The 27,823-nt window shown below is 43.4% G+C and overlaps 1 long non-coding RNA gene across 1 annotated transcript; it reads right to left on the bottom strand.

The window, feature by feature from the left end:
• On the bottom strand, positions 1–25,964 carry LOC135227786 (uncharacterized). Its single transcript, XR_010317955.1, has 2 exons — positions 24,802–25,964; positions 1–9,331 (listed from the first exon to the last, which is right to left on the bottom strand). It is a non-coding gene; the product is annotated as an uncharacterized LOC135227786 (long non-coding RNA).
• Between the last annotated feature and the right edge of the window lie 1,859 nt (positions 25,965–27,823).

The raw sequence follows: 27,823 nt of genomic DNA, 5'->3' as shown, positions 1-27,823 counted from the left end.
TTTCCCCTGCATAGTATTTCATTGTGTGAAGGTTATATAATTCTTTTGTGAAGATTTCTTGGTGAGAAAAAATGGGGTTACATCACCCAGTATTCATAAAACATTCTTCTAGATCCCCTTTAAATATCCTACACTCTCCCAACGCTTTTCCTGCAGCTGTCCAAATCTCTTCCCCTCTCCCTCCTACCCCTGAGTGAGTTTCTAAACCTAGCAGCCTACGGTGGCTTATTGGCTCCTCCCCTTTCCCAACCCCTCTGCTTTCTCTCCCTTCTGAACACTCATTCAACTTTTCCCATTAACTTAATCTCCCTTGGCTTCTCCAGTCCTTGCCCAGAATATTAACACAAGGGTTTCCAAACTTGAGTGGGCACCAGAATCACCTTGAAGTCTTGTCAAAACACAGAATGCTGGGTCCCACCTCCAGAGTATCTGATTCAGTCAGTCTGGGTTGGGGCCCAAGAATTTGCATTTCTAACAAGTTCCCAGTGAGGATGATGATGCTGGCCCTGCGACCTATTTCTGAGAACCAAAGCCCTTGGACACTGCACGTAAAGGTCCTTGCATCTGCTTGCCAAGCCCCTTCCCACCCCACAGAGAAGAGAGAAAGTAGCCACAAGAGACGATGTCTCACCCTCTTGCCAGGTGGTCAAGATGATGATCGTTGTGGTATGTACCTTTGCCATCTGCTGGCTGCCCTTCCACATCTTCTTCCTCCTGCCCTACATCAACCCGGATATCTACCTGGAGAAGTTTATTCAGCAGGTCTACCTGGCCATCATGTGGCTGGCCATGAGCTCCACCATGTACAACCCTATCATCTACTGCTGCCTCAATGACAGGTGAGGACCTCATCCCCCAACCCCTCTCCAGGGACCACAAGCCCATCTGCCTATACGGCAAACAGCTGACCTAAATGAGCACAGCTGGCTGTGACACAAGAGGGAGTGGTGGGGATGTGGCAAAAGAATCACTGCACTACTCAGCCCCCGCTGATTATTGCCATACAGAAACGAGAGCCCAGGATGAAGGGATTTTTTTTTTCTTTCTTTCTTTTTCAAGAGGAGCCAGAAATCCACATTTTTATGTGAAATCTTTCAATTTTTAAATGCTGGCGATTAAATCAGAGAAGAAAAAATTAAAAATCTCAGTGATTGATGTATATAAAGCATGCCTTTTTTTTACCAGGTAGATCCAGAGCCAGTCCATGGCCTGTGAGTTTGCTCACTCTGCCCTACAGATTCAGTGCAGAGGGGGCTGTGCATACGTACAGAGAGAGATGGGGAGAGACAGACAGAAAGAGAGAGAGAGAGAGAGGTTGGTCTGAAAGCTGAGTCAGCCATATGTGACACTGAAATACCATCCTGCATACGGCGCTTTTGCCCCTCTCTGATCTTTTCCTCTCCCCATTCCATCATACAAGCTGGGAAGCTTTACCCAGTTTCTTCCAGCATTTCCAGCAGGACGGAGTAAACAGAAAGGAGTCAGAGCCTCAAAGGCATGATTCCTGCTCTTTTCTGGCCAGAGGGTTGGAGAAAGCCATCCCCCCTCAACAGGATCCAACCTCAGACAAGCAAGAGAAGGTAGAGCCCATAAGGAATGTGGCCAGCAATAAAGAATCCACCAGAGGGTCTCCGGGAGGGAGCTGGGACGCCATGCCACAGCACAATTCTTCATCCAGAGCACGACCCCAGGCTCTGTGAGGGAAAGGAGGTGGGAAAGGCAGCAACAGGACAAAATGCTTGTTACAGTCTTTGTAGCCATCAATCATCAGTCTATAAAGTGTCTTCTGTGAATGGGACACTCAGGTAGTATGAATTTGGGGAAAGATATTCTCTTGAACTTATCCAAATGGTTTCTGTTCAACCAATTTACAGATTCATCCTTCTTCAAAGACCCTGATGACCCTTCTAAGCTTTTTTAGGTTAAATCTCCTAACATGTCTTTAATTAAAAGTTGATTCTGCCTGGTGTACCAACAGAGGAACTGAGGCAAACCCAAGGGATATGGTTGGCAGAAAGTCATTCTTCATTCTGTGAGGTACTTAAGGGAAAGGACTGCCTTGGTATGCGTTTTTATCACCCAGTGACTGGCACAGCACCCCGCACATAGAAAACATTTGGAGACTGTTTGTTGATGTTGAATTAACTCAAAGTCTGCTGACCCCATACCAGAAGAGGCAGCAGAGCTCAGTAGCTGCCCTCTGTAAAGGCACCCATTTCACAGGAACCTAGGTTCTTGTCCTGGATTTGACCTTGATTTCACCTTTAAATCTTGCCTTCGTATCTCCAGCTTTCAACTAATTTAAGAGATAATAATAGCAGAGTCACACTTGGGTGCATTGGTGTGTTTAAGAGCTGATGCTGTGCTGGGAGTGCCCCCTGAAAGTGGGCTGCCCACAGTCACCCCTCCATCTGCTTCCTCCCCAGGTTCCGTCTGGGTTTCAAGCATGCCTTCCGGTGCTGCCCCTTCATCAGCGCTGGAGACTATGAGGGGCTTGAAATGAAATCCACCCGATACCTCCAGACCCAAGGTAGCGTGTACAAAGTCAGCCGCCTAGAGACCACTGTCTCCACAGTGGTGGGTGCCCATGAGGAAGAGCTGGAGGATGGCCCCAAGACCACACCTTCATCCGTAGACCTGACCTCCAATGGTTCCTCCCGCAGCGACTCCAAGACCATGACAGAGAGCTTTAGCTTCTACTCCAATATGCTCTCCTAGACATGAGTCCTTCCACAGGTGCAGCCACCCACCATCTTTGTCTTGCTTCATTTCATGCATGGATAATTCCTTGATCTGGAGACCATCAGAAACACCCGAACAATGGGACATGTGGAAAGGTTCAGAATGGTCTAGGTGAAAACATTGCATCCTGAAGTCAAAAAAAACAGGATTCTCCCCTGTCTTTACCACCTTCATGCTGCGTGACCTAAGGCAAATCATCAAACTTCACTGAGCCTGTAAAATGATGGCAGGGCTGGACTAAATTTTTTCTACAGTCCATTCCATGGTTCTAGAAGTAACTTAGGCTACAAGAAAGAGCACACGTTCAGGATGAATCCTGCAGTGCACCAATAGATCAAATGGACCCATTTGCCTCTAGGCCCTGTCTTAGGTCAACACGTTCATTTCCAGTCGTGTTCAGATTACTATTTCTTTAGCTGGTTGCTCATTTCACACCATCCTTCACTTGATGGGGTGAAAAAAAGAAGGAACCACATAAAATCTAAATGAAAATTTTAACCCTGACTCTGGCTCAGTGGTTAAGAGCTCAGCTGCTAACCAAAAGTTTGGCAGTTCGAATTCACCAGCTGCTCCTTGGAAACCCTATGGGACAGTTCTACTCTGTTCCATAGAGTCGCTATGAGTCGGAATCGACTTGAAAGCAATGGGTTTGGTTTTTTTTTTTCTCTCTCTCTAAGCATCTCAGTATTTCTCTATGTTTAGGTTTGGCTTTTTAGAGGAAACATTATGAGAGTAAGATCCTAGAGTCTTCTGCATTATCTTCCCCATGATTTTTCTGAGTAACTGACACAGGAATACAAGTTTATGTCTGTTACGGACCAACAGTCAGGAGCCCTGTGCTTACTGCATCTGTCTGAGCCTCTCTTTCCTTATTTGTAAAACAATGCAACTAAACTAGATCATCTAAATATCCCTTTGAATCTTAACATTCAGTGGTTCACTGATTGTATGAATTTTGTTTGTTTCACCAAAGGATGGTGGTCTAAAAGAGAATAGGAGCAGTGAGTCCAGTGACTACTACCTAGCTCCTGGAGACAAAGCAACTGCTAAGAATATATGTAAATACCCATATCAGACATTCTCTACTGAATTACCCTGAAACAGTGAGTGCATTCCTTCTCCTGGAAGGTTTTGGACTGCTGCAGAGCAGAGGACTTCATACCCAAGTCTGCATCTCTCCATCAGGCTGTAGTAGGCTGATTTCCACAGCTGAAGATGCCAACAGGGAAGACAAACGTGAGCTCCCTGCTCCGGCCTTTTGGGTGTCTTAGGGCAGGGCTACTAACCCAGATTCTTAACTTTATACTAGCATTGGCATGAGCTCCAATGCCCAATGAATGAAGAGGCTGCACCCTGAGGTGCGACTTCAGGGAGAAGGGCACTTGGCATCTTCCCTTCAAAGACCTAATCTCCCCTCCCTGCCCCCAAGGCTTTGCTGGGCTCCTACCTCTGATGGGGTGGAATGATTCACCAACCCTACAGGACAATCTGCAAGACAATGAGTCTGCCAGCGCCATGCACTGAATGCTTCATGTCCTAATACAGCTTTAGGGTTTCCAGTAGGTGAACGTGCAGTTTCTTTGTGTCTCCCAGCTCTGTGCTTTATCCAAATGTGACTAGAAGTAGAGGGCTCATGTGACATCCATAAATGTCCTCCTCATGGTTTGCACATGTCCTTTGTCCGTAGTGTTAAGGGAAGAACAGCTGTAACCACAGGGTTTACAGCCTTTGCAAACCCCGATGGCTCTAATCCACTCAGGGCATTGAGGGAGGTTGTATAGCAACAGTATAAGCCAGAAAGACCCATGAGTCATATTCTGCAAAGCAGCATGGTAAACAAATTAAACGAAGCCAGTTCAATGCAGATATATGAATGGAAGACATAGTTTAGAAGCACAAAATCATTGTGCAAAGCATTAGTCATTCTTATAATAGAAAAGAATGTCGTGCATGCACCATTCACATCAGAAGACATACATAAGAAGAAAATGTCAAGGAATAGGGAACATTCTGTCTACAGAAGGAAAGTTAGAGTTGAACTTGACAAGTACTGAGCACCTGCTGTGGACTTCCCACTGAGCTCTGGGACACACAGCTCCTTCCACTCTTGAGGAGCCTGCAGTAAGTTGCTAACTCACCAGTCCTAGTGAGCCCAGCCTGCCCAGTGGAGGCAGCTGAGGAGCAGATTCTCCACAGGATTCTAAAAGCCACAGTCAACATGGGTCATCAAGCCAATGGCTGGAATTTTCAGAGACCCTTTTGCAAGGAGAGTCCCCTGAGATAATTCCAAAAGGGTCACCAGTAAACCCAGGGGCCCTATAATGAGGTGGTTGACCAGCATCATCACAGCACATAATAAGAGGGAATGTGGGATGGTCTTGGGCTGTATTGAATATAGCAAAACACCACCTCAGAGAGAACCCAGCAAACCTGTCTCTGACCCACTCCTCAACGTCCACTTAACTTTAAAACAATGTTATCAGCTCCCATGTGTGAGAAACACCATGATTTACACTGTGCATGGGTCTCATTCCTATTATAGAAATGTGTCACCCAATGTGTTTGTCTCATAAATGTGTTTCCTTGACGTATACTGTTCAGTAATAATAGAATATAAGGCATCATGGGGCCATCTTTGTTATGTTACTTCCAAAATGTGGGATCCCGTGGCTGTCAATGTGTTATTTGTACTGTGCCAGCTTCCTCCTTCTCATTCTTTCTCATGGACTCATGGTAATTGGGACCACAGTAATTGAGGGGTGGGGAGGGGAACTTTTATGGGAGGAGCTAAAGGGCAAGCATCCTTGTCCTCCTCACCCCCTACCAGCATGCTAAGACCTGATGGACTGTCCATTCTTTCGGAAGGACTGAGTGAAATCCTGGGAAAAGGGGACTCAGGAGCTGACCTCTCGATCTGGCTTTAGGCAAGAAGAGTAAAAGTGGAAAGGGGCAGTTCCTGAGGTTTCCAGGTTTTCCAGCCTGGGATTTTGAAAAGAATGTCTGTACAGAAATAAAGTGTGTGTTTGACCAGCACAGGCCTGTGTCTCATCTCTAGGGAGCCTAAGCACACTATAGGGGCTGGATGGGGTGGTACTGAGCCAGTTGCTGTCGAGATGTCGACTCATGAGGCCCCATGTGTGTCAGAATAGAGCTGTGCTCCATAGTGTTTTCAATGGCTGATTTTTTGGAAATAGATCACCAGGCCTTTTTGACAGGGTCCCTCTGGGTAGACTCAAATCCCCACCCTTTCAGCTAGCAGCTAAGCGTGTTTAGAAACCCCAATAACTTGCCTAACCAGAATAATGGAACCCAATATCCAGCAAACTCCTAAATGTGATAAATGGGTTGGCAGTATTTGGGAACTACTTCTAGGCTGAGATATGGGAAATTAGGTGGGATAGTGTGAAGTGACTAATGATGTCACCTATGAGTGGAGAGTTATGTCAACTCAGGTCTCCTAGGAGCAGATACTAAGACAGAGTTGGAAGTGCAAGAGATTTACTGGGGGAAACACCTGTGAAAGAAAAAGGAGAGAGGAAGCACAAATGGATAGGAAGAGCCTTCAGATCACTGTGCAGATCTGACAACCGTGAAAGAAAGAGAGGAGGAAGGGAATAGGGCAGGAAGAGCCTCAGACTGAGCTACATCTCAGAAAGTCTCGGCCAGTCCAACATCAGGCAAAGATTGTCCATAGAGAAGTCCTGCATTGGCAGAAATGGCCAGGCCTGGTGCCCCCACCACGTTCCCTCCCTGACTGGAAGCCCTCTGGAGAGAGTGGTCTCTGGAACACTGTGGTGGATTCCAAAGATCGGCAGCTGAAAGCTATCAGCTAACTACACTCCACACAGCAGGGAGCTCTGTCTGAAGAGACATCTGAGCCATGCATCTCTGTGACTACCACCAGAGCATGTCTAGTCCCCTGCATTGGAAAATACATATTAAGAAATGCTTGTCAGGATTTGAAATTTCAGCGGTAATCACTGTGACCCTGGCAACCTGCCTCCTACTTCCCAGGGCTACCCTTTACCAGCTCACCCTCAGGCCTGCTCCCTCAAAGAGCTAGCAATGAGCAGCTGTGAATAAGCAGACTGGCAATGACAAAGATTATAAAGGCATTGAAAGAGGGAGTTCTGAGGAAATGTAGACAGCTATTGCCTTAGTCATCTAATGCTACTATAACAGAAATGCAACAAGTGGATGGCTTTCACAAGGAGAAATTTATTCCCCCACAGTCTAGGAGGCTAGAAGTCTGAATTCAGGGTGCCAGCTCCCGGGAAAGGCTTTCTGTTGGCTCTGGGGAAAGGTTCATGTCATCAATCTTCCCTTGGTCTAGGAGATTCTCAGCATATGGACTCTCGGTCCAAAGGATGCATACCCCTGGTTCTTCTTGCTTGATGGTAATGATGTCCCCCTATCTGTCTACTTGCTTGTCTCTTTTATATCTCAAAAGAGATTGACTCAAGATACAGACTAATCTTGTAGATTGAGTCCTGCCTCATTAACAAAACTGCCTCTAATCCTGCCTCATTAACACCTTAGAGGTAGGATTTATAACACAGGAAAATCATATCGGATGACAAAATGATGGACAATCACACAATACTGGGAATCATGGCCTAGCCAAGCTGACACACATTTTAGGGGGACACAATTCAATCCATAACAGCTATCCAATATATTTAGCGTTAGAAGCAAATAATGCAGTTTTTTTATTTAAATGAAGGCATGTTAAACCGGGGTACCTGGATAAGCTTCAAAGAATCCACAAGTCTCCCAAAATTAAATAGTGTGTGAAAAGAAATCATTCACCTTTTGCGCTCTAGAAGGAGAAGAGAGAAATTAAGTTGCTTACAGGAGAGCAACAAGGAGCCTGGAGACCTTCAGACTGCGGTGAGCAGTAGATGATCCTTGCGAGAACCATACTGGCTGCTGGGAAACTGGAAACAGCTTTAGAGTAAAATCATAACTCACCTAAGGCACACAGATGAGTTAAAGCTGTACATCGTCATTAAAGATGTTTGTGGCAATAAAAACACCAAATTCACAATTAAAAGTCATACTCAATCTTCTCAATGGAATGATGAGCATTTACGGACTGCAGAAAGACTACGCCTTAGTTATAGGTTCACAAATAATACAAGATGTGAAGACCAAACATTCCTGTGGAAATGTAAAGATGGTTTCCATTATTTGGGGACTCATTTGACCTCCATACACACTGAAGGTGCTGATCCCTGGGAGCCATACCTGGCTACGTTAATGCCCTCCCTTTGGCTGCCTCAAATCTCTTATGTAAATAGAGTGTAAATGACTAGAAGTTCTCCTCAGCTCTGGGACCTGGGGGCGATGGTGGGTGCAGGAAAGACACACCTGTCCTTCATCTTCGAAGGTGAAGGGAGCAACTCTGTGGAAATTTCTTTCCTGAACCCCATGGACCATATTCTGAGACCCATAATTTCTTTCTACCCAGCTCAGGAAAATGGGGGGAAAGGGGTGAGACCATGGAGTATCATATCTCACAAGCACCGAATTCAACATAAAAGGGTCACAACTTTTAGTCCTGGCTTCTCTCTCAAGCAGGGCACTTGCAAGAAGAACAGGCTGCTAATTGGACACTAGTGACTAAAGGCTATCAGCAACGGCATGACCCAATAGGTGGGCTGCCCACTCCTGTCACTGTCCTGGGCCATGTTACCAGTGCGTGCTCCACTAGCTTCAGAGATTCTAATACAGACAAATTCTAACGTAGGTCCTCTGCACTGTGTATGTGTGTCTCCTCCTCCCCTTCCTTCCGTCCCCACTTCCTTCCTTCCCTCTTCTTTCCTTCCTCCCTTCCTTCCTTCTCCCCTTCCTTCCTTCCCTTCCTCTTTCCTTCCCTCCTTCCTTCCTTCCTTCTTTTCCAGTTGCCTTTTGCTCTCCACTCTTTAGTCTAACATTGCTTCCATCCCTGAAAGCCCTCCTCCCAATACTTTCTCTGCTGAAATTTCTGGACTTTATCCCCACGATGCTGGATGCCTTCCTGGTGCACTAATTAATAAAATGTGGTGGTGAGAAACCCACCTATCCTTACAAGCCCATTTTACCCATGTCTCCAAGTCACCCACCCTGCCCATTCCTTGTGCCCATCCACCCACACTTTCCTTTGATCCCCTAACCCCCACCTCCCACTTACCCACTTTCCCAAGTTGAGGTGGCTCTCAGGGCAGGGCTTAAGTGTAGTCCCAACACTTTAAAAAAGCAGCTGAAGCAAGAGGTGCAGACACTCAGCTGAACAGGAAGAACAGCAAACCAGAAGGATGCCAGGGCCCAGTGCTGGAATCTCCTAACCACACAAGGTATATATTTGAGAACAGCATAAAGAGGCCCCAGGATGGAGGGTGAGGCCAGGACTGCACACACTTGTGGCCCACTAAAGCTCTTCCAGTTTGAGTTGCTCCTCTGCTCTTTACCAATTCAATGACTCATCTCGTTGCCTTCTCATTCCACAGCCACCACTTGGGGGTAGGTGCAGGGGGAGTACCTGTCTTGTCAGAAGGGTCCTATAGGGGCAGTAACTCTTCCTCGAAGATGGCAGCTGCCTGGGCTTGTCCTGACAGTCAAAAAGAAATATTATTGAGGACAATTAGGAACATGGTTCTGTGCTGAGCTCAGAAATTTAGGGACAACACAAATATTTTCTCTAAAAGGGAAGCAGATCTTGCAGCTTGTCTTGTGACTCAGTGAGTGTTTGCCTGGCATCATGAAGTAGCTGGTGCTTTCTGGGGTCTTGGGGACACACATATCAATCACACAGGGTCCCTGCCTTCAGGAAGATCATAGCACAGAGAAGTCGACGGAAGTTCACTAGAGCCAGTGAGAAGGCGCGAGAGCAGAGATACTAGAGAGCGCTCTTGACGTGACACCCACCAAAACGTAGTCAAAAGACAGCTGTCTTCCTCACTTTGCAAAGCGCACACTATCACAGAAAATATTTCCCTAAATCTTTGACTTACTTCAAAAGCACTCCAAGTTTTCTCCTATCTGATGGACAGCCTTGGCTTTTTTAGGTCATGAAGATTCAAATACCTTAACCTATACACCCCTTTTTCTACTTTGATTTTTATTACCCCCAAATTAAGAGCCTGTTCCTCAAGCAGCCTTGTAGGCAGTGACCACCCGCACCTCTGCCCTGGCCTCTCTCCTGTAACAGTACTGCTCTCTGCTGCTCTCTGGAGGCTCCCAGGTGATGGGCTGAGGCAAGCTGACAAGCGGCCCCTTTATAAAAAGGCACAGGTTAAGGATTCAAATGGATGAAATGCCCAGCACCAGGGCCATATGCATTCTGACAGTGGGTGGGGACCTCTCTTTGAAGTGGCCAGGAATCAATGCTATGAGCATAATTTTCCTGTGCCAGTGGGGGGTGGGGGACATTGTTTGGTTTCCAGATTCGAAGAAAGGGAGACACACATTCGAATATGCAGAGCCTAGTTTTTTTTTTTAGAAATAGTCACTGGTGATTATGTACACGTAATCACTTGTCATGGGTTGAATTGTGTCCCCTCCCAAAAAAATACATTGAAATCCTAGCCTCTGGTACCTGTGAGTCTTTGAAGATGTTATCAGTTAATATTAGGACATACCAGGATATACTGGAATAGGGCAGGACCTAATCCAGTATGTGGTTGTTGTTAGTTAGTTGAGTCGATTCCAGCTCATGACAGCCCCATGAGAAAATACACAGAGATACACAGAGGGAAGTCGGCCATGTGAGAATGGAGGCAGAGATTGTAGGAGGCAGAGCTGAAAACCAAAGAACACCAGGGATTGCTAGGAGCCACCAGAAGCTAGGAGAGAGCCTTGTGATTTTCCCTCAAAGCCCTCACAAGGAATCAACAAGGCTGATACCCTAATTTGAACTTCTAACCCCCAGAATTTTGAGATAGTAAATGTCTGTTCTTACAAGCCACCAAGTTTGTGGTAGTTTGTAGTGGCAGGCCGAGGAAACTCATCCACCACTTCTGCTTCTTTCCCACCAGGAAGACCCCCAATCGGATCATGGGGACTAGTTATGGGTTTCAGTGGGGAATCCACATGCCTCCTCCACTCCTCCTCTCTGATTGACTGCTCCCTCCTTCCTGTGTGGTGGGCATCCTGCCAACTCCATCAAGCTTCTGTGCCAATTCTGATGCTCTAGTAGAAGTGTCATAATGGTGGAGTGGAGAGCTATGCCCGGGAACATGCAGAGTGTGGGACACAGGCTCCTGGCAGCCCACTCAGAGGTGTCCCACAAAGGCTTCTCTTTAGTGAAACAATGAGGTTCTTGGATCCTTATGCTGCCACTGATGTCAGCCTGTGGCTGCACAAACTCATTGCACACCTAGGGCAATACCTGGGGCTGGAGGCCTTTATTTTGCATCAGAGACTTTAGGTTTAGCAATCTTGGCACCAATCTTGAACTTGGGACTGGATGCCACCATTCAAAAGCATCAAGCATCACCATGTTCCTACCGTTCTCAGATGGTTTTCATGATTTCATTTTGTAGATGTCCAGTATAGGATCAGTCCCTGTGTCTCCTAAGGGACTGGGCATGAATCCCCAGAAAGATGAGTGGGGTAAATGAAAGAGATGTCTCTCATTGTACTTGGCTCAGGGTCCCATGGCCTGAGGAAGACATGATCCGTCAGCTAATGCTTCAGAAAGAAAAAGACATTGAGGCCATACTGAGAACTCATGCCGAGAACTCAGAACTCATTCCCCAGCCATCACCAAGACAAGATGGTGGGCCCTTGTCTTCTCCCGTTTGTTCCCTCATGCTTGAGACCTTTTTAGCCCTGGGTGTTCATGTATATGGATTGCACCTGTATACAAAATAGTTTCAGGGAAGGGACACAGAGTAAGATCCCCCCAGGGCTGTTGTTTAAAAGAAGAAGAGGGCATGTGAGCAAAAGTAGAAATGTGTGTTCCAGAAGAATGTGAAGCACTGAAAAGTGCAAGAACATAAGAACTACTTCCCCCTCTCTCCACTCCTCAAACGCTGTAATAAGGAAAACAGGTTTTACCTTCCAGATCCCAAGTGTCAGGCACTATATATACATTATCATGGTTAATCCGCACACATCATAAAGTCAGTATTATTGTCCTTATTTTAAGATGAGAACAATGGAACTTAGAGAGTTGGAGTAACTTGTCTGAGATCCCACTGCCAGAAGTGAATTTCAGCACTGCCCTCTTCCAAAGCCCGACATCTTACACAAGACCCTCTAAAACCAATTGCCATCAAGTGGACTCCGGCTCATGGTGACCCCATGTGTGTCAGAGTAGAATTGTCCTCTATAGGGTTTTTGGTAGCTGATTTTTCCAAAGTAAATCACCAGGCCTTTCTTCCAAGGTGCCTCTGGGTGGATTCAAGTCTCCAACCTTTCAGTTAGCAGCCTAGTGCCATTAACCACTGCACCACCCAGGGACTCCTACTTCCCGTTTTATTCATTGTGTTCCTGCCTCCATCCTTCTCTTAAAGGTGTCACAGCCCAGACTGGAATGACCTTCCAAAACACATTGCCAGAATGCTCATTCCAAGGTGGTGTTTCCAGGAGCAGCGAATTTCCATAGCCCCACTAGATCATCTAAAAACATTTCAGAGGATAATTGGCCTCACATCCTCCGCGGTCATCCCTTTAATTAGGAGAATATGTGGCAAGGTTCTAACTATGATTTGAAGAGTGTACATCAAGGATTCTCAGCTGAAATTAATCTTGTCCATGTAGTCTTGAGTGCATGAAATTCTCTGGATATGCATTTCTTTGGAGGATAAAGGCTTATTCAAGAAAGACAGATGTCACTGGGAAGAGTAACATCTTATGGTAACAATGAACGACATAGATATCCACGTCTTGTCCATAAGGCCAGACTCACCTAGGTATGCAAGGAGGGGATGGAAAGGGAGGAGTGCCTGATTGCCCTCGAAAATGGTGCACCAGGCAACGTGTCCTGGGGCCAGGTTGAACCAGAACATTACTCAAAAAATTGCTGAGTCAGGAAAGAAAGCTGAGTCAGTACCCAAGCATAGGAACTAGGGTAGGAGGCTGGGAAGTTGAAAACTAGAAGGAATAGGTCAATGGTTTTCAAACCCTAATGGACATAACTACCACCTGTGTAACAGTTTGTCATAGTCTGGTGGCTTGCACATTGCTATGATGCTGGAAACTACCCACCAATAATTCAAATACCAGCAGGATCACTCATGGTGGACAGGTTTCAGTGGAGCTTCCAGACTAAAAGACCAGGAAGAAAGACCTGGAGATCTATTTCTGAAAATTAGCCAGTGAAAACCGTATGAATCACAACAGAACACTGTCTGACTTGCTTGCTTTGGACACATCATCAGGAGGAAACAATTGCTAGAAGACACCATCATGTTTGATGAAGTAGAGGGCAAAAGAGGATATGGGAGACCTTCGATGAGATGAATTGGTACTATAGCCACAACGATGGACTTGAACATGCTGGTAATTGTGAGGATGACACAGGGCTGGACAACATTGTGGTCTGTTGTACATAAGGTCGCCGTGAGTCAGTGTCAACTTGACAGCAGCTAACAACAACAATGGACATAAAAATCACTTAAGGAGTTTGCTGACAGTTCAGATTCCTGGCCCCATTTCCAGAGGTCCTGATTTAGTAGATTACTGACTGTGCCAAGGAATCTACATTTTAACAAGCATCTCAGTGATTCTGATGCAGATGGCCCATGGAACGACTCTTGTTAGGTACCATAGAGTCAGTTCCAACTCATAGCAACCCTATAGAACAGAGTAGAGCTGTCACATAGCATTTACAAGGAGCAGTTGGTGGATTTGAACTGCCAACTGCCATGGAACCCACCAGGGCTCCATGGAACCACTAGTAAGCAAAACCTAAAGAGAAAACAGTTTGGAAAGTCAATGAGAAGGAACTTAACAGAAAAGAATGAACTAAGTCAGAAGGGACCAATCCCCAGAAAAGGACATCATGCTTGGTAAAGTAGAGGGTCATCGGAAAAGAGGAAGACCGTCAATGAGATGGATTGGCCCAGTGGCTGCAACAATGAGCTCAAATATAGCAACGGTTGGGAGGATTGTGCGGGACCGGGCAGTGTTTCACTCTGCTGTACACAGAGGCGCTATGAGTCAGAACCAACTAGACCGCACCTAACAACAACATAAGCAGGTCAGTGGAGGGGGTTCTTGACCCACAGACTCATCTCGCTGTCAAGGGAGACTCTTAAAGAACTGGACATAAGAAGTTGGTTGGTAGAAAGTCAGTACCATGAGGGGGAGAAGGATGGTAGGAGAAGATGTGGTAGAGGGTTAAGATTCTGTCCATCTCAACTTTGCCCTCTCTGGGACCCCATTCCCAATGTTTCCTTCCAACGCTCCAGTATCATCCCTCAGATATAAGAAAGCTCACTATCCCCTATGCTTCCCCTTGCCCTGCCCCCTTTTCAGTCTTCCTTCATGCAATTTTTTTTTTTTACAGGTCAAGTTGGTTTTTCATACAAAAATTTATACACACATTGTTATGTGACCCTAGTTGCTCTCCCTATAATATAACAGCACACTCCTCCAGCACACTCCTCCAGCACACTCCTCCTTTCCACCCCGTATTTCCCATGTCTGTTCAACCAGCTCCTGTCCCTTTTGGCCTTCTCATCTCACCTCCAGATAGGAGCTGCCCATTTAGTCTCATGTATCTACTTGAGCTAAGAAACGCTCTTCACGAATATCATTTTATGTCTTATAGTCCAGTCTAATCTTTATCTGAAAAATTGGCTTCAGGAATGGTTTTAGTTTTGGGCTAAAGGAGAGTCCTGGGCCATGTCTTCCGGGGTCCCTCCAGTCTCAGTCAGACCATTAAGTCTGGTCTTTTTACTAGAATTTGAGTTCTGCACCCTACTTTTATCCTGCTCTGTCAGGGCCTCTCTTTTGTATTCCCTGTCAGGGCGGTCACTGGTGGTAGCCAGGCACAATGTAGGTCTTCTGGTGTGAGGCTGATAGAGACTCTGGTTTATATGGCCCTTTCTTCCCTCATGCAATTTTAAAAACTCGGTAGTAAAGTATAACCTGTTCACCTTCCACTTATCCAGATACCTAAACATAGGCTGTAGCAGCTGACTCCTGGGAGACCCCAGCGTTGAACACTGTTCAGCTCAGAATTGTTTGTTTTCCCTGAGTTCTAAAACAATTCCCAGAGCATTTTCTGGGAAAACCCTTTTTTTATATACTGCTCCAACACTCAATCCAATTTTACAATTTTTTCAATTATTTATAACTTTCCCCTCATATCCAATTCAGACTCATATACAAGCAAGGGAGGAAGTCCATATACAAGGGCAATGTTGTTTATGAGGACAGTGAGAGAGAGGGGAACCAAGGTCAAGAAATAACTAAAATAAAACAGTAGAAATGGGATATATTTTATTTTTATAACAATATAAAAGACTATAAACCACAACTTTCCCCAGTTTTATCCATCTTTAGATAAGAGTACTGGGCTCATTAGACACAGTGATGTCAGGGACAGTGTCAAGGGTGTAGTTGAGAGTTGGGGTATGGGATCTCTGAGTGCCCTTCTTGACTGCAGAATGAAAGTAGGGCTTACTTCGAGATCCCCTAAAATTAACTCTTTCAACTAACATTTACTGAATCCCTAGAAATGCTCCCTCACAGACATTATGTAATTTCTATAAGACCAGGTCAGCACTGGGGGCATTGGTGGTTCAGTAATAGAATTCTTACCTTCCATGCAAGAGACCCCGGTTTGATTCCTGGTCAAGGCACCTCAAGTGTAGCTACTATCCATCCTCAGTGGAGGCTTGTGTATTGCTATGATGCTGAACAGGTTTCAACAGAACTTCCAGATTAAGACAAACTAGGAAGAAAGGTCTGCTCTTCTGTTTCTGAAAATCAGCCAGTGAAAACCTATGGATCACAATGGTCCAATCTGCAATCAATCATGGGGATGGCACAGGACTGGACAGCATTTCATTCTATGATGCACAGGATCACCATACTTGGGGCTGACTCAACAGCAGCTAACAACGACAGTCAGCATCTAGAAATAATCGCCCTGTGACGGAATGTATTAAGCCTTCTTCAGGTCAGAAAGTGCCTCGTTTCTCATTTATTCACTCTTTGGTCTCCTAAATGCACCAGGCCCTATGCTAGGAGATGCAATGGAAGTAAAATAGATATGGTTCCCACTCAAAAGGAGTTTCCAGGGTGATGGGAAAGATACACATTCATCAAATAATCCCACAGATGAGGTTATAATTTAAAACTAAAATAAGGTCTATTAAAGGAGGAGAGGCTCTTTTCTGAGAGCCTGTTACAGAGGACCTGGACCTAGAACTAGAGGCCAGGGAAGTCTTCTCTGAATAAGGAAGACCTTGAAGATGATAGCGAGCTCACTAGACAATGAGGAGGAAAAGAGCATTCCAAGCATAGGGAGGGGCACAAAGAGAGGCCTGTAAGGAATACAGCATATTCCAGGTCCTGAAAAAACAAGACCAATGTGCCTGGATGGAAGAGGGAGGAAAGTGAGTTAGATGGGGCTGAAAAGAAGGAGGCGTAGGACTACGGAGATCGTTGTGGCCATGATAAGAATTTTGGTCTTTAGTCTACCCTGGTGGCGCCATGGTTAAAACACATGGCTGCTAACCAAAAGGTCAGCGTTTCAAGCCCACCGGCCACTTTGGGGGAGAAAGATGTGGCTGTCTACTTCCGTAAGGATTACAGCCTTGGAAGCTCTGAGGGGCAGTTCTACTCTGTCCCATAGGGTCACTATGAGTTGGAATCCAGTCAACGGCAGTGGGCTTGGTTTTCAAGCCTTAGAGGAAAAGGAAGTTACTGAAGGATTTAGAAGATAATAGGATCAGATCTGGTTTTGAAAAAATCACTCCAGCTTCAGGAAAACCAATTAGGAGACAATTACTATAGTAAAGTCCAGGTAAAAGGAGGTGGGGTTTTAGGTTAAATTGATGGATGTGGATATGAAGAGGAAACCCTGGTGGTGTAGTGGTTAAGTGCTACAGCTGCTAACCAAGAGGCCAGCAGTTCGAATCCGCCAGGCACTCCTTGGAAACTCTATGGGGCAATTCTACTCTGTCCTATAGGGTCACTATGAGTCGGAATCAGCTCGACAGCAGCAGGTTTGTTTGTTTGTTTGACATGGAGAGAAGTGGGTAGATTTGAAAAGTGTTTAGGGACTATATGAAAAATACTTATTTGTGATGGATTGGACTGGTTGTGGGGAAAGGGGAGATCTCAAGGGCAATTCTGAGGTTTCTTACTTGTGTAACTAGATGAATAATGGCAACCAGTCACTGAAACAGGGGACACTGGGATACTAGTCTTAGGTGATGGGAGAACAGAAAAAGCATGAGTTTGATCTTGAATATGTTGAACATGAGATAACTTTGAGCCATCCAAAGGAGATAACACGTAAGCATTTGGATATCCAGACCTGCAGCTCAAGGAGCTGTCTGGGCCGCGAATATCAATTTGCAAGTCAGTTATAGATGGCAGTTGATGCTATGGGCATGAATCAGCTTATCAAGTGTGATAGTATTGAGTAAGCAACTGCAACATTTAATAGCTGGGTAGAAGAGAATGAGTCTGCAAAGCAGTCAGATGGTGCCTAGAGAGGTATGAGGAAAACCAGGGAAATGGGGCATCTTGGAAGCCAATGAAAGAGAATGTTTTAAGGAGACAAGTATGCAATGTTGAATGCTGTAAAACACATACAGAAAGAGAGGAAGTGGAAACTACTCAGTAGATTTAGAGATGCAGAGCAGAGGTCTGTGATGCCTTGGCAAGACTTGTTTGAATGGAGTCATAGAGAAGCAGTTGCAGTGAGTTGAGGAGTAAATGGTTGATGAAGAAAGAGAGACCCAATCCTGCAGAACTCCTTCAGAAAGGCTAGTTTAAAAGGAGAAGCCGTAGAGGGTGGTGGATCGAAGGATCAAAGGATGCATTTTTAATCTGTTTTGTTGTTTAATAGAAGAGACTGGAACTTACTTTAATGCCTACGGGAATGATCCTACTGAGAACGAGAAACTGAATACATAGGAGAGAGAACTGACAACAGACAATATCTGAGAACACAAGAGTGTGGTATGCAGAGCACAGCTGGAAGATGGGAGATGACTGGCGAAGGTAGATTAGGAGATTTTATAGCAGGATAATAGAGGAATTCCTCTAGCTGATGGCTTCAATTTTCTCTGAGAAACAGAAAGCTGAGATATCTATTAGGAGTGTGGTAGAAGAGTGGGGAAAATATAGATTTCAACTAATCGTTACAGATTCCCCAGAAACTCTGTTTCAGTAGTTTTTGGAGCAGTGCCCCCAAATCTGCATTTGTAACAGATAGTACAGCTAACTCTGGTACGGAAGGTTCCAAGCTTTGAGAAACACTGTCCAATAATTTCAGGACATGTTCCCTTTTGTGACCCCATGTGAAACTCAAAATCAATAGTGGGTGAAATACTTTTTCTAAGAAGATTACACTGGCCTACACAATGATCTATGTAATTCTATGTTCCCACATGGTCTCAACCCTTCAAGAAGGGCCGATTGACCAAGGCCAACTCTAGAGTCATTCTTGGCCTTATGTGAAATTTAATAAACCTTCATTCTGGTCTGAAGCAAATCCACATCAACTTAACTACTCTATTATTCTGACCTTACGCCCCAGTTCTAATAACCAGGATTGTATTTTGTCCCTACAGCCATTCTACATTATACATAACCCTTCCATTCCCAAGAATCACCATGAATTACAACATTAATCCTTATCTAATTTATCTATCAAAATTCCAAGGTATGACTCTCATCAAAAGGTAACAATATATGAATATGCACACAATTAATCTAACTCTACAAAGGGTCTTACTTGGTTTTTGATCATTTTATTCATGAATTTCCCTTACCTCTTTGCTTTGCTAACTCCAATTTAGCCTTCAAATCTCAAATCAAATGTTACTTTCTTAGAAATGTTTCTCCTCATTCCCACCTCCTACTCAAAATATATCACATTGTTATTCCCTCTTGTATTACCCTGTTCTTTTCCTTCACGGCACTATCACAATTTGCCAGTACATATTATTTGTATGATTATGTTTTTAAAGAGTGTAATCCTTATAAGCCAAAATCAATTTAAGGGCAACAGGTTCGGTTTGGGGTTTTTGGTAGTCCCTACAGGCCTGTAAGTCCTATTAAAACCCCGTGTTAGTTTGGTTTTACAATGTTCGCTCATTTTGGGCATCAAATGGAGCTCAAATATATATATGATGAATAAATAATTGAGTGAATAAATAAATAAATGAGATACCCACCCAGTACCATCGAGTCGAATCCGACTCATAGCGACCCTATAGGACAGAGCAGAACTCCCCCATAGAGTTTCCAGGGAGCGCCTGGTGGATTCAAACTGCTGACCCTTTGGTTAGCAGCCGTAGCAGTTAACCACTACACCACCAGGGTTTCCAAATGAGATACAGTGAAGTTTAATACGTGCTAATAACTTAATAGTGGTCTTTAAAATCTACTCATTTCTAGATATTCAGTTAAGAGACCCAAGTCTGAAACGTGTCTCTAGAACAAAGCTTGCAGATGATGTTAATATTATGAGCAAATGAAGGGCCCTACAATTAAAAATTAGGAGGAAACAATTAGTTACCCTTTTTGAAGGTAAGTAAAACTCATTTCGGGTTTTCCCAGGACACAAGAAGACCATAATGATTACAATTGGATAACAGACCCTCAGATACTGATGAACTGGTGTTTAATAACAGACTCTCTGCAAAAAAAAAAAAAAGGAAATTATAGCATTTGCCAATTTTCCTGGTGTAAATACTACCATTATGGCCAAGCCGATTTCAACCCACCAATGGTTTAACAACCAGCTCACTAAATTTCTGAAAAATGGACAATTGGTTCTCACAAGCTGGTATGATCCAGCTCCTGCACACCATGGTCATAAACATATTACTGAAGTTCTGAAAATTTTCTAAGCCTCCATCTTCTCTGCTGTGATTGGTGATATAAAACCTTAGTGACTGAACCAAGGACTTGGTCCAGGAGTTAGACTAGATCAAATTTCTTTCTGAGAAAAAAAAAAAAAAATTCTGGCTTTACTTTCAAGCATCTCTATGACTTATCTCTGTATATAGGCAGGCTGAATTCTCATCTAGGGAACAATTCTGGAGAGAGGCTTTCCAACTTTCATAAAATTATATCAGCTACCTCCAGTCATTTGGAACATCACAGGGACCACATACACATTAGGAACCCTTCCTTGCTGGTTTCCAGAGCAACAGGTAATAATAGCTTTGCACACTGGTCAGCACAGTTGATGAAAGTGACATCCAGGGAGGAGAATCTGAGTCAGTGTCTGTGACCTTTCTGACTGTCATTTAGTCAGAGAAATCTACTCCAGTATACAAAGAACTCCATGAGGATAACACACGGGAATAAGCACATTTTGAGGACATCATACAAACATTAACTTTACCGATACTGTTGATACAAATATGTACCATAACACGCTGCAAGGCTAACCAAATAACCCTCAGAAAAATAAAGTAATACTTTCAAAATTAAGAATAGTTTCAATTGAAAAGCCCAACAAACTCAGGACCCTACTACTGATGCATCAATAACAAGAGATTCACTCCCTGACCTCTGCAACATTACCAAGCACCGTGGGAGAGCCAGACTCCGTGGTAGAATGCTGAAATTAGGATCCTCAGTATATCCTAGTGGAGTGTTAATGTGAAGTTTTTGCATACCAAATTTTAGCAACCCCCAGTAATTCACTAGCAAGCAACCTACCAAATATTTACGGAATTACACATTTTGCCTATGAGAACTTGGAGTTTTGGATTAGTTCACTGCTCATCTGATGGCTTACTGAATGACCAAGAACTGTATCTGAGAATTGCTGGTCTAAGAGGCATGCTATCGGCCATTCCCTTAGGTCCCCTTTGTTCTGTCCTTAGATCCAGTGAGGACACCACACCGCCCTACACTTGGACCACATTACTTGTGGCTCCTGTTGCCTACCTTTACTGAGTTGTATTAATGTCATGTTCTTGGCTAGACTTACTTCAAGAAACAACTAAATAAGATCTTCTGCACTGGCTATAAAATAAAATAAAATTTTTTTTTTTTTTTTAGTCACTGGTTATTTTCAATGTTTATTATTATGTAATTTTTACATAACCCTCATGATGATGCTCATGCTAATTAATATTTATCTGAGTTTACCGTATGCCAGTCACAGTTCTAAGAGCTTAGTGAGTCTTATTTCACTTAATTTTCACACATCCCTAATTAAAAAAAAAAAAAAACCAAACCCATTGTAGTAGAGTAGATTCTGTTTCATAGAGCCCCTATAAAACAGAGTAGACTGTCCCACTGGGTTTCTGAGGAGTGCCTGGTGGACTTGAACTCCTGATCTTTCAGTTAGCAGCCATAACTCACTGTAGCTCTTAACCACCGTGCCACAAGTCTCCTCATCCGTGATAAGGAAGGTATTATTATTAATCCATCTATTCACAATGTCACATCATATTCCTTGAATAATCTCCACATGAGAATTTCTTTTGGAGTTTCTTGACAAAAAAGGCTTCAAAACCCGGGTGGTGTAGTGATTAAGTGTTATGGCTGCTAACCAAAAGGTTGTCAGTTCGAATCCACCCGTTGCTCAATGGCAATGGGTTTGCCAAGAAAAATTTTACTGTGTTGGGAAACTGGTATACTTCCTCCTTTCTGATCACAAGGTGTGCAACATTTCTGGCTTGCCTTTTAGCCCTGGGTTCCAGGAAATGCAAGGTATAATTTGAGTCATACAGAGGTTGGTACTGTCTTGTTATTAACATACTAGTTCCCACTCATTTTTCTTTGTTCTGACCTTGTATTTCCATTTCATTTTCTTTATTATATATATTTTTGTTATTAGTTGTCTCAAGACTTTTTGGAAAGAGGAAAAGTAGAAATAATAAATTTAGTTAAACAAATGAAAAATACACACTTTGAGTTTATCCTGAGAGAGCGAGGTCTAAGGAATCTGTAAATGGAGATTGAGAAACAACAGCCCCACCCCATGGGGCAAGTTTAAAACGACTCTGGAAGCAAACTGTCTTTACCTGGAGCTTCTGGAATATGGTGATTGCTCAGATATTTTAAGGAGGATGAAGTTACTGGATCCCATCCAGGGAGAGCCCTGAGATCTTAAGAAACACCTTTGGCCATATCATCAGAGGTCTTTAAAGGGAGGAGAAGCATCCTCCTACTACAGAAACCATGTCAGAAGAGCTGTCCTGGTACATATCATTTATTATGTGCCTCTTGCTATGACATAGATCTATTATTTGAAGAAAATATTTTATTTATAGAATAATTTGAACTTAAAAAATTCAGGTGTTGCTAGAGATGAGAGTGACAAAGAACTACATAGAACTACATAGCTATTGTGCTCTCTTCCCTCTGGCAAATAAGTACCACTGCCCATAAGAATCAATACATGAGAAAAATCCAAGGAAAAAATAATGCATCAGATTAAATGAGGTTTAGTACAACACTTTTCTTTTATCTAACAGGGGCTAGGATTGTTAGTTTGCTTCAAGCAATGGGTCTAGAAATACCAAGTATTTCATTTTGAGAGGCATGGTGAACAGAAAAATATGGGCTTTTCCTCCTATGACTCTTAAATTCCTTAGGAGGCATGATTTAAAGTTTAATAACAAATGATATTTACTGTCCAGATTTCACCAGAAAAAAATTTTTTAATTAAAAAAATGTTTAAGCAGAGTAACATAGATGGAAACCCAGTGCACTTCTTTCTGTGACTCCCATTAGACTTTTCTTAGCCAGTTCATGCTATAGTTCTTCCATGCAGAGCTTCTAGAATCCTGGAGGACATCTAGTAACCATATTTAAAAAATTTTAAAGAGGTGAAAATAATTTAATAGTATATTTATTTAACCCAACGTATCAAAATACTACCATTTCAACATGTGATCAATATAAAAACTATTAGTTATTTTACTTTGTGTGTGTGTGTGTGCACTAAGCCTTTTAAATCCAGTATGTACAACTAGATGGTGCCTGGGTACCACCACCGACTGCTCTGACAGAAATCACAATAGAGGGTCCCAGACAGAGCTAGAGAAAAATGTAGAACAAAATTCTAACTCACCAAAAAAAAGACCATACTTACTGTCCCGACAGAGACTGGAGACACCCCAAGAGTATTGCCCCCGGACACCCTTATAGCTCAGTAATGAAGTCAGTCCTGTGGTTCAACCTTCAGCCAAAGATTAGACAGGACCAAAAAACAAAACGAGACTAAAGCGGCACGCCAGCCCAGGGGCAAGGAGGAGGAGAGAGGAAAGCTGGCAATGGGGAACCCAAGGTTGAGAAGGAGAGAGTGTTGACATGTCTTGGGGTTGGCAACCAAAGCCACAAAATAATAAGTGTATTAATTGTTTAATGAGAAACTAGTTTGCTCTGTAAACCATGTAAAGTACAACAAAAATAAGAAAAGAAAAAACAAAACCTGGTGTGTATTTTAGCGTTACAGCACATCTCAAATCACACTAGTCACATTCCAAGCGCTCAGTAGTCATATGTGACTAGTGGCTACTGTACTGGGCAGCGCAGGTTCAGAGTTTTGCTGTTTTCTTGGGTGACACTCTGTCAGTAACTCTTGAGTGTTAGAAAAGCTGTGGATGTCAGGCTTTGAGATCAACTCAGATGACTATCTTTAGGGAAAGGGCATTGTCTCGGCTCAGAATGGCAGGTGTCTTTTGGAAGATCAGTTCATTCAAAACCAATTCAGCCTCCCCAGAGCTGCCTAGAAGGGAAAAACGTCTTGTGCTCAGGGCGCCACAGACAATCCTCAGCACTGTTTGTTTTGCCTTGGCACTTCCTGGCTAAAGGTTAACAGAGGCACAAGAGTGAGAGAAGACACAGAGGGTTTGAGAACTGAATGAAGTTCAGGATGCTGGCTCAAAATGTGTAAGGTGGGGAGTAGTAAGTCATGACGCCAGAGAGGTGGTCAGAGGTCAGATAGTGCAGGACCTACAAAGCCTTACTTAGAAATCTGAACCTATTCTCAGAGCTATGGGAAAACATGCATTGATTATAAGCAGAGAAACATGGTATGATCCGGTTTTTATTTTAGAAAAATCCTTTAGCAATAATAGGGATTTGGGTGTTGCAAACAGTTTGCACTCAACTACTAAACCGAAGGATGGTGGTTTGAACCCTCCCAGCAGTACCACAGGTGAAAGGCCTGGCGATCTACTTCCATAAAGATCACAGCCAAGAAAATCATATGAAGCAGTTCTACTCTGTTACATGGAGTCACCATGAGTCGGGCTTGAGTTGGCAGCAACAGATTTTTGCTTTTAGCAATAATGGAAAAATGTTCTGGAGGAAGGTAAGATTGAAGGCCAAGGACAGTAGTGGGAAAAAAAGTTAAAAAGATGCAGAATTTTATTGATATGCCTTGGTGATAGATTTGAGGTAGGGAAAGATGGTGAGAGAAGAATGAAGGGTGATGTTCAATTATACCAGGCAGGGTCCCAGAAAAAAATGGATGGGTTGCTCAAATGAGAAGAACTCAAGAAGCACTAATAAAGATACATTTACAAATGCATGGACAGGGTGCAGGGAAGCAACAAGAGACTGTACAACTCCCAGGTGGTGGAGCTAGTACCACCACTATGTCTGAAGGGACAAGAGAAGGGAGCAGTTGCTGGACCCACAGAAGAAAACCAAAAAAAAACAAACCCAGTGGCATCAAGTTGATTCCAACTCATAGCAACCCTATAGGACAGAGTAGAACTGCCCTATAGAGTTTCCAAGGAGCACCTGATGGATTTGAGCTGCCGATTCTTTGGTTAGCAGCCGTAGCACTTAACCACTACGCCACCCGGATTTCCGGACCCAAAGGGGACTACATTGAGAGAGCAGTGGTCTTTGGTTGAACAACACAGGCAGAGGCAAACCCGCAGGAGAAGCTGAGAAAACAAATACCTTGACGTCTATTTCTTCCCTTCTTTCTTTTCTTTCCAGGGGTGCTTGGAAGCCAAAGAACAAGAGAGCCTTCTAATGCGATCCATACATTTCAGCCTCCCTGGTCCCATGAAAGGAGGAAGAACAGACGGTAGGCCTGCAGGGGTAAAGGAAGGTATCTGGTAAACCAGTTTTCAGGTTTAGGTCCCTGCGTGGAGCCATATATTGAGGCACAGTACACCGAAGAGCTGTTGTGGAAGAAAACAGTCATTACGCGTCTCAGACCCACACCAATGTCTGCAATCTCTCTCCTTCTTCCTGACATTATCTTACAGTGACCCATCCTGAAGCCTCCCTCTTAAGATTCTAAGAAAGAAAAGCTTCCTTTCCACCCTATGACTGATTCTCAACACAACTTTTTTATGTATAAATCAGGTCATGTTATTGCCTTCGGCAGCTTCCCATTGCACTCAGGATAAAATCCAAACACAGCCCACAAAGCCCTGCAGAACCCTACCCTGCCTGTCTCTCCAGTCTCACAATCACTTACTTCCCTCACTCCCTTCTCTCCAACCCTGCCATGGGATCCCTCTTCCCAGTTCTCCACACAGGCTGGTTCTTGCTCAGCTCCAAATCCAGCTCTCTAGGAAGGCCTCCCCTGACCCTGCCAAAAAGCAGCCCCACCTGTCCAGGCTTCTCTATCACTTAGTAGAATGTGGAGCTCTCTTATTGTTTTACTTGCTCTTTCAGTCGGAAAAGATCCCTGAGTGGTGCAAATGGTTAAGTGCTCATCTAACTGAAATGTTGGCAGTTCGAACCCACCCAGAAGCACCATGAAAGAAAGGCCTGGCAATCTGCTTCCATAAAGATTACAGCCAAGAAAACCCTACAGAGCAGTTCTACTCTGTCACTCATGTGGTCGTCAGGAGTCAGATGTGAATCAACAGCAACGGACTTGGGGATTTTTGGTTTTACAGTAGGAAAAAGCTCTAGTAGAGTAGGTTCCTTGCCTATCTTTCATTGCTATCATCCTCACAGCTAGAAAACAGTTGGCCCATAGCTGCTGCTCGATAAATAGGTAATAAATTGATCACAAGTATGAATGAACTACAAATGCCAGCCCTATTAGTGAATTTCACCACCAGTCTGTCAGGTTGTCATACTGTGGTGGCTTGCATGTTGTTATGATGCTGGAAGCTATGCCACCAGTATTTCAAATACCAGCAGGGTCACCTATGGTGGACAGGTCTCAGCGGAGCTTCCAGGCTAAGGCAGACTAAGAAGAAAGGCCTGGCAATCTACTTCTAAAAAATTCCCAATGAAAACCTATGGATCACAATGGAACAATGTTCAATAGCTTGTTTTGAACACATCATCAAAGGGATCAATTGCTGGAGGAGGACATAGTGTTTGGTGAAGTAGAGGGACAGAGAGGACAAGGGAGACCCTTGGTAAGACGGATTGGCACAGTAGTCACAATAGGAGACTGGAACATGCCAGTGATCATGAGGATGACACAGGACTGGGCAAGGTTTTGTTCTGTTGTACATAAGGTCATCATGAGTCAGAGTCCTCTATCTATCATCTATCTATCTGTCTATCTATCTATCTATCTATCTATCTATCTATCTATCTATCTATTAAAGGATTATTTTAGAGGAAGCCAGGTGACTGCTCTGGTCTAGCTCTGGGAGTTGTGCAGCTAGGATATGAGCTGGGCCTCCACACACCCAGGACCCTTTCACTTCAGGGTTACAGTGAGCTGTCCATCCAAGTAAAGGTCTGACACATGATCTGCACATGAAGCCTTCACATACAGGAATATATACTCAAAAACATTTAAAAAAAAGGAGATATACTAAGTAAAAGGGCCCCCTCTTCACCATATCATCAATCTCCCCTCCTTAAAGGTAACACTATTAACAGTACCATATGTATTCTTCCCTACTTCTACATTTAAATTCATATATATACTTTCTATATGCATATACATGTGTCATATACATAAAGTATGTATATAGAGACAGCATGGTAGCCATGAGTCAAAATTAACTACAGAGCAACTGTTCATTATTTTATGAAGTATTTAAATATATACATACATATATATACATAAACACACACACATATATATAATTTCCTATGTCTACACTCAAATACATATAGTCTGTCTTGTTTTTAACATAAATGGAAATGAACTATATAAATTTTTCTATAATTTAGTACCTCAATTAAGAATACACCTTAAAGAATTTTCATATCATTACACACAGGTTTATCATTCTTTTAATTGCAGCATGATATTGAGAGTTCATAAATTATTTAATCATTTATTTAATCATCCCTCTTTTTTTTTCTATGATATTTAAACAAATGCTGTAATGAATTGTCCCAGCCTAGTTGTGCACGTGTGATTATTTTTCTAGGGAGAGACAGCTATAGGATAAATTGTTGGATCAAAAGTCATACACATTTCAAATTTCCACAGCAACTGCCAAACCGCTGTTCCCTTGGTCCCCAAAAGGCTGTTGTATTCATTCTCCCATCGACAGTATAGAAGGGTATTTATCTCTCTCACTTCTTCTGAACAATGGATATTATCAAACTTCTTTAAAAATATTTGCCTATTTAGTGAGAAATTGTATCTCAAGTTCAGTTTCCATTTGCAATTTCCTGATTACCAATGAAGTTCAACATTGTTTATGTGCCTTTATTTTTACCATTTTTATTTCCTTTTCTGTGATTTTCTGATAGTAACATTTGCCCATTTTTCTACTGAACATTTTGACTTTTACTTGTAGGCACTCATATATTTGCATTTTAATTCTTTCTTTGGTACTTTGCAAATATTCCTCACTATCTGCCATCTGTCATTAATGTCATCGTTATGGATTCAATTAAGTCCCCCCAAAACGTGTGGTGGAATCCTAGCTCCTGTAACTGCGGGAATAAGCTAATCTAATGTAATGCACATTCCATAATGCTACTGAATGTAATCAGTCAGTTGTAGTCATGCCAGTGTAGAGGGATCCTAAACCTAATC

Source organism: Loxodonta africana, chromosome 15, assembly GCF_030014295.1.
Source record: "Loxodonta africana isolate mLoxAfr1 chromosome 15, mLoxAfr1.hap2, whole genome shotgun sequence".
Lineage (NCBI taxonomy): Eukaryota > Metazoa > Chordata > Mammalia > Proboscidea > Elephantidae > Loxodonta > Loxodonta africana.
The sequence above is the reverse complement of the archived record's forward strand: the minus strand, read 5'-3'. Positions and strand labels throughout refer to the sequence as shown.